Here is a 12,193-nt window from a genome sequence, read left to right as displayed (position 1 = left end):
CCAGTTTAGCAGCAGACAGCGCTCTCACTCCTGAGTCTCCTGGGTGATTGTATCTCAGGTCCAGCTCTCTCAGGTGTGAGGGGTTTGAACACAGAGCTGAAGCCAGAGAATCACAGCCTCTCTGTGTGACTTTACAGCCTGACAGCCTGCAGAGAAAAGGACACACACACCTTACATGCATTAATATAAAGTAACAGGGCTGTGTGTGTCAAACGCATAGCAGTGTGTTACACACCTTACACACATTAATATAAACTAACAGGGCTGTGTGTGTCAAACGCATAGCAGTGTGTTACACACCTTACACACATTAATATAAACTAACAGGGCTGTATGTGTCAAACACATAGCAGTGTGCTACTTTACAGCACATTAATATAAACTAACAGGGCTGTGTGTGTCAAACCCCATCTACAGCTCAATATAAAATAACAGGGCTCTGGAATTAATCATGACTATTTAAGAAAATGACCAGTTAAACTAAATTTGAACAGATTCAATTAATTTTCATAATTTTGAAGAATGTATGAATAGAACCGATTTGACGCTTCTCAAAAATATGTTTATTCCAACTGATGTCAGATTCAAAATGTGTTTCTACCAAGAGGAAGAACAGGAAAATGTTGCTTTATTTCTGTGAAGAAAAATAACACTCTTGTCTATTTTAACATTAAAAACATTAGTAATATCAGTGCTATATTTAGTCATTATTAACATTAGTGCTGTGTTGTGTCACATTGGAACCCTTTTTGATTGAAGGGGTTTGTGTTTGTACTCACCCCAGTCTCTGCACTTTACAGTGTGGGTCCTCGAGTCCAGCAGAGAGCGCTCTCACTCCTGAATCCTGCAGCTCATTGTCTCTGAGCTCCAGATCTCTCAGCTCTGAGTGAGGAGAGCGCAGGACTGAGGCCAGAACATCACAGCAGCCATCTGTGAGATTACACCAACCCAGCCTGTGAAGAGACCACACACACACACACACACACAAACATGCACATGTACACACACACACACACACACACACACACCACACAGACACACACACACACAGACACACACACATACAACCACACACAAACACACACACAATTGAAATTCACTGCTAATTGTCAGACTGGGCACCTTGGCAGCAGATAAATGTGGAATTTCCTATTTGTACAGTACGTGCATTCCTGGGATGTACACAGTACACACAAAAACAGGAAGAGTTTATATTAATTACGTTCATAAAGTACTCCGACTAATCCACAAAAAAAAGGTTATCACTTGGCTCAATTAACAAAAAAATAACTAAAAATAAGGAGCCAATTCAACTCAAGGTTGGGGGCTTCCTGCAAGGATTTCATTAACAAAACTGTTCCATGTTGCGATGATATCACATGGCAAACAACATGATTGCAAACATATTTCATTTGCTAACACAAGAAACTGCACTAATATGATCACTATGGTGTACTTTACCTCACCTTCAGTCTATAAACATCTTTATGTTTTAAAAACATTCAATCTTCATCTAATAAAGTAACCAAGGCGGCAAATGAAATACACTGCATCGCCATCTGCTGGCTGCAGAGAAACACCACAACTGATTATTGCCATTGACTGGTACTACAGGTATATGGAGGACCAAAAATGTAAAAATAATAAATAAATAAATGACTCAATAAATGAATTAATGTATAAATAAATACAAAAGCAAGAAAATGTAAAAATTAATGAATGAACAAATAAATTAATAGACAAAATCTGACAAATGGGTATTTGCATTTATTTCCATATTTATTTCTTGATTCATTCATTTCTGTGGATGTTCATTTCCATATTTATTTATTGCTTGATTCATTCATTTCTGTATATATTTATTTCCTTATTTATGTTTTGATTAATTTATGCCTGTATATATATATATATTTCTGTATTTATTTCTGTATTTTTTCATCCATATAATGAGGGGGCTGTCAATGAAAATATGTCATAGTGTCACAATATTTCAATTGGTTGATCGATACCAGAGTACGTAGATTCACTATACATGCCTTGCTTCAACACTGGTTGCTTTTTACCACATTTACGTTAGTAGGGCAGGGCAAAATGTAACACAGATTTTATTTTTTTGGTTAGGTAGTGCAGCTTGAGTGACGTATTTCAGGATAAACACTCAGAATGACCCTTGCTTTCTCTCCAACGAACGGTGAGGGATTTTGATAAACATTTTGGGAGAAATTGCCAAATAAAAGTTTGTTTTGGTGATATGTAAGCACATTGTTTTACCATAAGTATTTTTTGGGTGCTGTAATGTGTGTGCATATCAAAGATCCAAATGTATGTAATCGTAAACAATCTTTTCGTGACTAACAGATTGCATATTTTTGATAGAGCAATCAGCTCCACCTGCAGGATTAAGACATGCACGCAGACTCACAGAGCAAGGGAACATAACAGGACTGAAAAGGGAAGACATTCAACGGGAACTGCAGAATAATGCTGGGATAACTTGAGAAGGGAAAAGAACAGGACCACATAGAAGAGTTTATGATAAACTTTACTTTGGAGCTTAAAGAACTGTGGCATACATACAGTACGACTGCACTCAATCTCCTGAACAAGCTACCTCACTACCTCACTGACGTCTTACGTTGGTTGGTATCTCCTGTTTCGAAAAGCCTAGGGCTCCACCTAGTGGATAACCAGACTACACTACAAATGTACAGTATCGTGATAAGTTTTCACCAGTTGGCAATAGGCTATGAAAAACATTTAAATGTAATCAATAGATAGATTAGAAACAGTGTTTGTATCCTAAAACATCAAACTGTATTGAGTTACCTTACTTTGTGTGAACCTTTAAAGGTATTAAAACTTAGGTTAGCTCGCCATGTCAGTTTCTGAATGGCATGTCCCAGAAATTCCATTATGGTATTAAATCATAATTAGGATGTAGGTGTGAATGGTTTGTATTAAAATGATTAATCTAGTTCTAGTTATATCTTCAGAATTGAGCCAAATAGGAAAACTGTTGTTTCCTATACAGGCAAGAGATAGCCAGAGGCTTGAGCCTGGCTGACCTAGCTGAAAATGCTAGTCATAATTATGTGCTCTTTTGTGTGGATGCTTTGACAGTTTGTTCCAGGTAGCTGCATCACAGAGATTGACCCTGTAGTGATTTGGAGGAAGTGGCTCTTCGCCTAAATGTTTCACTCCATAATTCAGATTACGCCAGATCAATTGGATGCCCTTCTCACATACTGCCTGAGCAAGCACTGGAGAGTTATTTATTAGTTGGTTTGTCTGTTCGTCATGTTGCAGCACAATTAATTAACAATCAATCCCATGCATGTCCACTTCCCATGAGATCTCAACAGGATGCTTAGCAGGGTGATCTACACTAGATCATTTAAACTTAATCCAGTTATGCACAGCAAGTTTTATCCATCTATGCCTCAGTGGTGTTTCTCCCATCTCATTAGTAATGCATTAATTGGTGTTGTTCTGAGTGCCCCACAGCATATCCTCAAAGCTTTTGCCTGTTTAACATGTGATGCCAGGAAGGGAATTGGGGTGCTGTCCACCAGGGGGCAGCATCGGCCCTACAGAAAGGTATTGCAGCAGCTGTGGCCCATTACCTAACCATGGGCTCTATAAGAGGCCTAGCTTCCAGGCCTAGGGGAGGGTGCTTTTAGATGGTGTTTGGGACCCTGCCTCATCCAAATTCTTTGGCTTCATCGGGCTCAAAGCCAAAATGTTCCCAAACAGGAGAAGTAACTTTGGGTTTCGCTACAAGATCCATGTTTTTTATTCTAATTTGAAGCGAAAACTTTCCGTAGCCAACAGTTTCAAAGCACGTTCTGGGTGACACTTTCTCCGATTAGAACGTTAACTGCACAACTGTGAGTGTAAACTTTCGAACACATGGAGTGAAGAAAATAGGCTACACAATTATAATTATTTTAAAAATTGCATTGCATTTATTTCAGATCACAACTTTTACAAGTAAAAATTGGAACATAAACAATTGGCCTAAAATAAACAGGAAAAAACAAAACCCAGCGGTGAAGCGGTGATCAGCTTGACTCTGCGGTGGACGTGACGTGATTGCGTTACCACGGTAATGCAGTAACCGCGGCAGCTCTAGTTTGCCGGCCACTGACCTGTGTTCAAAGCCTCTCTAACTACTCAGAACACTGTCCTCCAGCTGCGCTTCTCGCAAGTCTTCTCGGGTGAACTGTTCTAGCTGACCCAAATTGAGATGAGTTGCAAAAGCATACAGCTCAGGAACACCTTCTGCTGGAACACCTAGTTTGTCTGCCAAGTGCACATCACTGTCACTAGACTCCTGCACATGCACACGACTACAAATCGCCTTCACATCACCCTGTGAAAGGTTTCTCCATGTCTCAGTGTCCTGTTCAATCCAGTTTTGGGAAAGCAAATCAGCCTCAACATTGACCTTCTCAGGGCGATATTTTACTTCAAAATCGTATGTGGCTAGGGCAGCAAGCCACCTATGCCCTGTAGCATTAAGTTTCCCTGTCGTCAACACGTGATTGCATTTCCGCGGTAATGCAGTAACCGCGGTAGCTCTAGTGTAAGTATGGATTTCATTAGAGTGCAGAGCAGGTAGTGAATAATGGGGATGGATGAAGACTGCAATATATGACAGAAGTGAATCCAGAAGTCGGTGGAAACCTGGCAAATGAAACTCAATACAGCTCAATGTAAAGTTCGACATGTGGGAAATACGGAGTGTAGCACAGTGGGTAAGGAACTGGGTTTGTAACCGAAAGGTCGCAGGTTCGATTCCCGCGTAAGGACACTGCTGTTGTACCCTTGAGCAAGGTACTTAACCAGAATTGCTTCAGTATATATCCAGCTGTATAAATGGATACAATGTAAAAAAATGCTATGTAAAAGTTGTGTAAAGCCGCGTTTCCACCGCAGGAACTATACCCCGGAACTAGGAACCTTTTGAGGAACTCAGTGCGTTTCCACCGCAGGAACTAGGGTCTAAATTTAGTTCTGGGGGCTTTGTTTTACCCCCCAAAACGTTCCTGCTCGGGGGGTAGTACTTTCCGAAAGTACAGGAACCTTTTGGGTGGAGCTTGCAGCGCTGAACATTTCTGATTGGTCGAGTACTCGTAGCATTTGTGTTGTATTTATTTTCCGCCATTACCCGCCATGTTTGAAAATATGCAGCGGCAAACCAATTTATTTTCATAATAACTTCAAATCAAACTTGTATGTTATGCGGCGCAGTAGCCTACTTTTGGTTATAACCTGTCAACGTCTTGGAATTATAACGTGTGCTCTTCTGTTCTTTTCTTGCTTTAGTATTCGTTTTATAAAATGCTAAGCATTCGTGCTGGGACAGCATATTACGTAGGCTACCAAAACATTCAAACGGATTAATTCGGTTGCTGAATATTTTCTTCCGGATTTTCTTTGTTAGCCCGTTGTAATTGACTCAAAACGTTTGATACAGTTATGTGAGGTATGCGGTAGTTCTGCATAATTAACATTGGTGATACAGTACAAGCAAACTGGAAATCACCTTCCGCACTTTTTATCCGGGTAAAATAACAGGTTAATTCTAGTAATCTTCGCTTTAGCTTTTTCAGACTGCCGTAATTTTACTCAATTTTACTGCCATTTTTCAATTCCACGAAAAGACCAGGAAGACTATGGACTCATTTATGGTGCATGGTTCAACCATAAAATACTCCTCTCCACCTTGGCTGGGATGGGAATTACCGGGACTGCCCTGTCTTGGTTCTCTTCCTATCTTGCAGATAGGACCTACCAGGTCACCTGGAAGGGGTCTGCCTCTGCCTCTCATCCACTTGTCACGGGAGTGCCGCAGGGATCTGTACTGGGTCCTCTGCTGTTCTCCTTATACACCAGATCTCTTGGTTCAGTCATTAATTCACATGGTTTTTCCTATCATTGTTATGCAGATGACACACAACTCTACTTTTCTTTCCCCCCCTCGGCCACACAGATCAATGATAAGATCTCTTCCTGCCTGGCTGACATCTCCACTTGGATGGCCAGCCACCATCTGAAGCTCAACCTCAACAAAACTGAGCTGCTCTTCTTCCCGTACAAGACCTCCTTGCTTCGTGAACTCTCAATCACGGTTGATGGCACCACAGTGACTGCCTCTCACTCTGCAAAGAGCCTGGGGGTGGTCCTGGATGACCAGCTGGACCTCAAGGAGCACATCAAGGCAACATCACGGTCCTGCAGATTCCTCCTATACAACATCAGGAGGATTCGACCATACCTGACGACGCACTCCACCCAGCTGCTCGTCCAGGCTACGGTGACCTCTCGCCTTGATTATTGCAACTCTCTCCTTGCAAACCTGCCAGCTTGTGCCATACAGCCACTACAGATGATTCAGAATGCCGCTGCCCGACTCATCTACAACCTCCCCAAATTCTCCCACGTCACTCCCCTGCTGCGATCACTTCACTGGCTACCGGTCGCTGCCAGGATCCGATTCAAAGCCCTGACCCTTGCCTACACTGCCGCCAACAGGACAGCCCCTATCTACTTGCAGGACATGACTCAATTCTATGTGCCTGCTCGACCACTCCGCTCTGCGGCAGCAGGGCGTCTTGCAACCCCTCCCACCCGCCCAAAGGGATCACAGAGCTTCTCCACCCTAGCTCCCCAGTGGTGGAACGAACTCCCCGTCCCTCTCCGAACCTCCCCCTCACTATCCATCTTCCGCCGTGGCCTGAAGACTCATCTCTTCAGACTATACCTAGAATAACCACCACCACGCTGTGTATATATATATATATATTAAAAAAAAAAAAAAAAAAAAAAAAAAACCCTTTTTCCTGTCACTTGTTACATGTTGCCCCATCCCTGCACTTCTTGGTAAATTGTATTTGTCCTAATACTCTAGCTTATTCTTCTGCCTAGTTTGGCTTTGCAGATGTTAGACCAGGATAGTGTTCTTTGTTCTCGGCTAGAAATAGCTTTACAAAATAAGTAATTGTACCTTACTGAACCCGTGTTCAGCAGTTGTCTACGATCATGAAAATGCACTTTTGTACGTCGCTTTGGATAAAAGCGTCTGCTAAATGAATGTAATGTAATGTAATGGTTCGCATCTGGAGGGCACACTTCGCTGCTCGGCTAGCAGTAACTTCGAAGGAAAGCAAACGGTGGCTGTACCACTACTAATTTACATTTTCACGCAAGTCCGAGTTTTCGTTCTATTCTTGTCATTTTGCAATTAGCCTCTATGGAATTGACGACGAGAAAGTAATAAAACAGCAAATTGTTTACAACGTGTGCATGTTTTCTGCTGTTAATGAATGTGTTTGAGAGGATATATGAAAATCAATAAATACAAAAGTAACCGTATATAGTCATTGTTGGTAACCCGTTGTATATAAGTGGAATAAACCCCTCCGGGCTGTCCCGGTTATTAGAAAATAATGTAGGCTACTTCGGTGGTAGTATGGGGTTACAGAAGAAATCATATGACAGATGGACCGACGACAATGTCAGTGGGCTAATTTGCCTAATCTTCGCTGTACTTTAGACCCCGGTGGAAACGCAGACAACCATTGGCTGAAGGAACCTTTTAGTTCCTGGTAAAGTAGTTCCTGGGACCGAAAGTTCCGGGTAATTTTGGTGGAAACGCGGCTTAAGTCGCTCTGGATAAGAGCGTCTGCTAAATGTCTGTAATGTAATGTAAAATAAAAACATCAGGCTAGATTACGTTATAGTAAGTGGACTGCATTTATATAGCGCTTTTATCCAAAGCACTTTACAATTGATGCCTCTCATTTGCCAGAGCAGTTAGGGGTTAGGTGTCTTTCTCAAGGACACTTCGACATGCCCAGGGCGGGGTTTGAACCGGCAATCCGCCGACTGCCAGACAATCTCTCTTACCTCCTGAGCTATGTCGCCCCAACTTCGGGAAGAACGATTTTGGAATGTGCTCAATTTTGGGAGTGATAGTTGATCAAATCCTTTCAGGTTCTAGGCACTGTGCAGTTGCAGTAAAAAAGCCAACAGGATGCTGGGATAGTAGTGAGTATAAATCAAGGCTTCAGAGTGCGACCATTTTGGGTGCACATGCGACAAAAAATCTGTCAAGTGCGACTAAACATTTTCATTGGTCGCACCGGTGCACCTGACATTTAGCAGGTCTGTCTGTGTGTGTGTAGCGTTATTTTTTTTCCCACCCGCATTCTGCGAAGACCCGCCCCTACTCTGCCTCTGATTGGCTCTGACCCTGATATTCTTCTTCGCTGAATGCGGGTGGGGAAAAAAATAAGGCATGTGTGTATTGTGATGTGTGAATCGCAGTTATATCCGCGGGCACCACGGTTAATCTGCGCATCAGGCGGGCCGAGTCATAAAAAATTAACATTCTGATTAATAGCGGATGGGTTGCGGGTGGGTGAAATAATACATCATTAATGAGGAAAATATTAATTACATTCTCTAAAATGTGAACATATTTTAAGCTTCATTTTTCGTCAGGCGCGAATTAGCAGACTAGACTCTCATTGCGCCAATTGCGGCGTCCATTTGTCTTAAGCAGCAATGGAGGAAAAAAAGATCAGAGAGAAAATTTAAAAAGGAGAATTTAAAAAAGGAAGGGCAGAAAAGTTCAGAGTGGGAGCGATTTAGTGAATAACGAGTCAGGTGCTGGGTATGTCATATGCAACAGCTGCGAAATAATGAGAAATAGCGGTAATGTGTGATCGGGTGCGGGTCTCTAAATCAGATAAAATAATTTGTTTGGGTGGGTGGCGGATGGATGATTTATGCGTACATGTGGATTCGGATGACGTCAGAGCCGATCCGCGCATCACTAGTGTGTGCGTGTGAAACCACGCCCTGTACTCCTCTGGGAGCAGTGCACACTTTTATTTGAGTTATTTGAGTTTGATTTATTTATTTGAGTTTGTCAAGCACTTTAAACATCAGCACTTTTTAAGTTCATTTTTTAAACAATTGAGGTTATTGCCGTTTCTTGTTTGTGCTGTGATTTAAATAAAGAGAAAACATTTATCTGCACCTTTATTCCTGTTTACAATCATTTACATGTGTTAAGAAATTACCAATGTGTATGGGAACTGACAAAAAAGGTAACACTTAAAATGTATTATTACGGCACCAAAAGGCACGGTGAAAAATTTTGGGTCTGACTAAATTATGTGCTGGTGCACCTGAATGAAAAAGTTTGGCACACCAGTGCATCCAATGTACAAAGTTAGTCTGGAGCCCTGTAAATCCAAGGAAGTTATACTTATTTTATACAATACCTTTGTCAGATCACACTTAGAGAATTGTGTGCAGTTCTGGGGACTGTACTACAAGAAAGATATAGAGGATCTGGAAAAGGCTGAAAGAAGGGAAACCAAATTGGTTTCTGGTATGAAAGATAAAAGTTTTGAGGAAAGACTTCAGATGCTTAACTTCTTCAAGCTTAGTAAAAGTAGACTCAGGGTTATTTGATTGAGTCTTTAAAATTTATAAAGGGGATCAACAAAGTGAACTACAAGAGATTCTTCAGGTTCAGCTCTGTTAGTATGACGAGGGGGCATAAAAGGAATTTGGCAAAAGGTAAATTCCGCACCGAGGTTAGGAAGTATTTTTTCACACAGAGAGTAGTCACTGCGTAGAATAGCTTGGCGCATGTCATGTAGTAGAGGCAGAAACTCTGGGGGTTGTCAAGACCAGGCTTGATACGATGCTGGATACCTAGAACTAGTGGTAGGTAGTAGGTAAACCTAGCACTAGTGGTAGGTAGTAAAACGGTGAGCATGTCGGGCTGAATGGCCTATTCTCGTAATTATGTTATGTTATTTTTGTTATGTTATGATAGACATGAAACATATTACTATACTGAAGTGGTCAATATTTCACAATGTCAGTTATGCATTCAGCATCCAGTCATCACCTGTGACCTGATACTACAGACTCCACTGAAACCATACGTTATGGTCAGGAACCATAAACCTGGCAACCCTATATTTCACTGCACAGTGTGAGGGAGGGGAAGTGTGAAGACCAGACGCGACCAAACAGGGGATCTATAAGTTACCAAAGGGGCACTCCAGTAACCACCGAGTCTCGTGAGAGACGAAATAAGAAGGGGGTGCTATACTCCTAAGGGACGTATCCCAAAAAATGAATAAACCCCTAAACGGGTAACTGAGGAATAAGGAGTATATAAAGAAAATAAAGGAACAGGGAAAAGAAAAGAAAAAACGACTTCGACTCGAAGCAGAGAGAAAGAAAATGTCTTTTCAAAAAACAAACAGAAGAAGTTCTGAGGCCAACTAAAACCAGGGGGGAAACTGGTTAGTAAGAGGCAGAAAGGTTTGTGCCCCAACGGCGACACAATGACCCCTTAAAACCGCCAGCCTCAGAATCTGGACATATACCGTCCTAATACCTTTCTCCAAAAAAAAACAAACAAACTGAAGTCAGAATTCTTTTAAATTTCTTTGTTCTTCAAATCCTTACACCTTCCTCAGAAATACGACAGGGAACTGGCTAGAGCAAAACACGTTACACTCCCTACTGACGCTTTAAATACCCAGCCACAGGTGTGGCTGGTAATCAGCGGAAGATGTGAGCAACCCACAGGTGAAACCGATCAGAGGTAACCCTGCAGGAATGCATGGAATGTTCAAGCAGGAACAATCCTCCCACAGGAACCAAAAATAACGATTAGCCGAGTGGCTAATCTGCAAGCTCGAACTAATCGTCCCCACACCCCAAAATAACGATTAGCCGAGTGGCTAATCGGAATGCTAACCACTGAGCCGGTGCAGGCACAGAAAAATGATCTACCTGCACAGAAACCGTGACAGTACCCCCCCTCTAAGGACCGGCCCCAGACGGGCCCTCGGACCCACGAGAGCGGAAATCCCGGATCAGTTCAGGATCCAATATGTCCCTAGAGGGAACCCAACAACGCTCCTCCGGACCATAACCCTCCCAGTCAATGAGAAATTGTACCCTACGGCCCACACGCCTCTCGGCCAGAATGCGACGCACCGTATAAACTGGTTCCCCATCCACGAGTCTAGGCGGAGGTGGGGGTTTGTCCACAGGGGCTAACGCGCTTACTAGAACTGGCTTAAGACGAGAGACATGAAAGGTAGGATGAATTCTCATGGACCGGGGCAGCTGTAGGCGAACCGTGACTGGGTTAATTCTCCGAAGGATCTTAAATGGACCAATGAACCGAGGAGCGAGTTTACGAGACTCCACTCGTAGAGGGAGGTCACGAGTAGAAAGCCAGACACGCTGACCCACCCGATAGGAGGGCGCAGGTCTGCGGTGTCTGTCGGCAAGCCTCTTTTGACTGGCTGACGAGCGTAGCAGTGATGTACGAACTCTCCTCCAGGTGGACCGACACCGCTTGACAAATGTCTCTGCGGAGGGCACCTCGATGTTCTTCTCCAATTCTGGGAAGAGTGGAGGTTGATAACCACATTGAGCCTCAAATGGTGAGGTCCCCGTCGACGCGTTACGTAGCGTATTGTGCGCGTACTCTGCCTACACGAGTTGACGGCTCCAGGAGGTGGGATTGGAAGAGACCAGACAACGGAGAGTGTTTTCCAACGTCTGATTTGTGCGTTCCGTCTGTCCATTGGTCTCTGGGTGAAACCCTGATGAGAGACTGACAGACGCCCCCAGAAGCGAACAGAATGCTCGCCAAAAACGCGCGGTAAACTGCGGGCCCCGATCCGATACTACGTCTTGAGGTAACCCGTGTATTCGGAAGACGTGGTTAATAACTAACCGGGCGGTCTCCAAAGCCGACGGAAGTTTAGGCAACGCTATAAAATGAGCCGCCTTCGAGAATCTATCCACGACGACTAAGATGGCCGTGTTGCCATCAGAGGGTGGCAGCCCAGTGATAAAGTCCAGTGCTATGTGACTCCAAGGGCGACTAGGAACGGGCAAGGGACGTAAAAGACCCGACGGTGGAATGCGAGAACCCTTGTTCCGAGCGCAAACCGAGCAGGCCGAAACATACTCCGATCATCGCTCCGATCGGCTACTACAGGGCGGCTGATTCCTCCCCCTACACGAGCAGCAACAAGGTCTCGACTCTTTGCAGTTCTGGCCCCACGATGGTGGAACGATCTTCCAGTGGAGGTCAGAACAGCAGAGTGTCTGAGCACCTTCAAACGGAAACTCA

This window comes from Anguilla anguilla, chromosome 19, assembly GCF_013347855.1.
Source record: "Anguilla anguilla isolate fAngAng1 chromosome 19, fAngAng1.pri, whole genome shotgun sequence".
Taxonomy (NCBI): domain Eukaryota; kingdom Metazoa; phylum Chordata; class Actinopteri; order Anguilliformes; family Anguillidae; genus Anguilla; species Anguilla anguilla.
The sequence above is the reverse complement of the archived record's forward strand: the minus strand, read 5'-3'. Positions refer to the sequence as shown.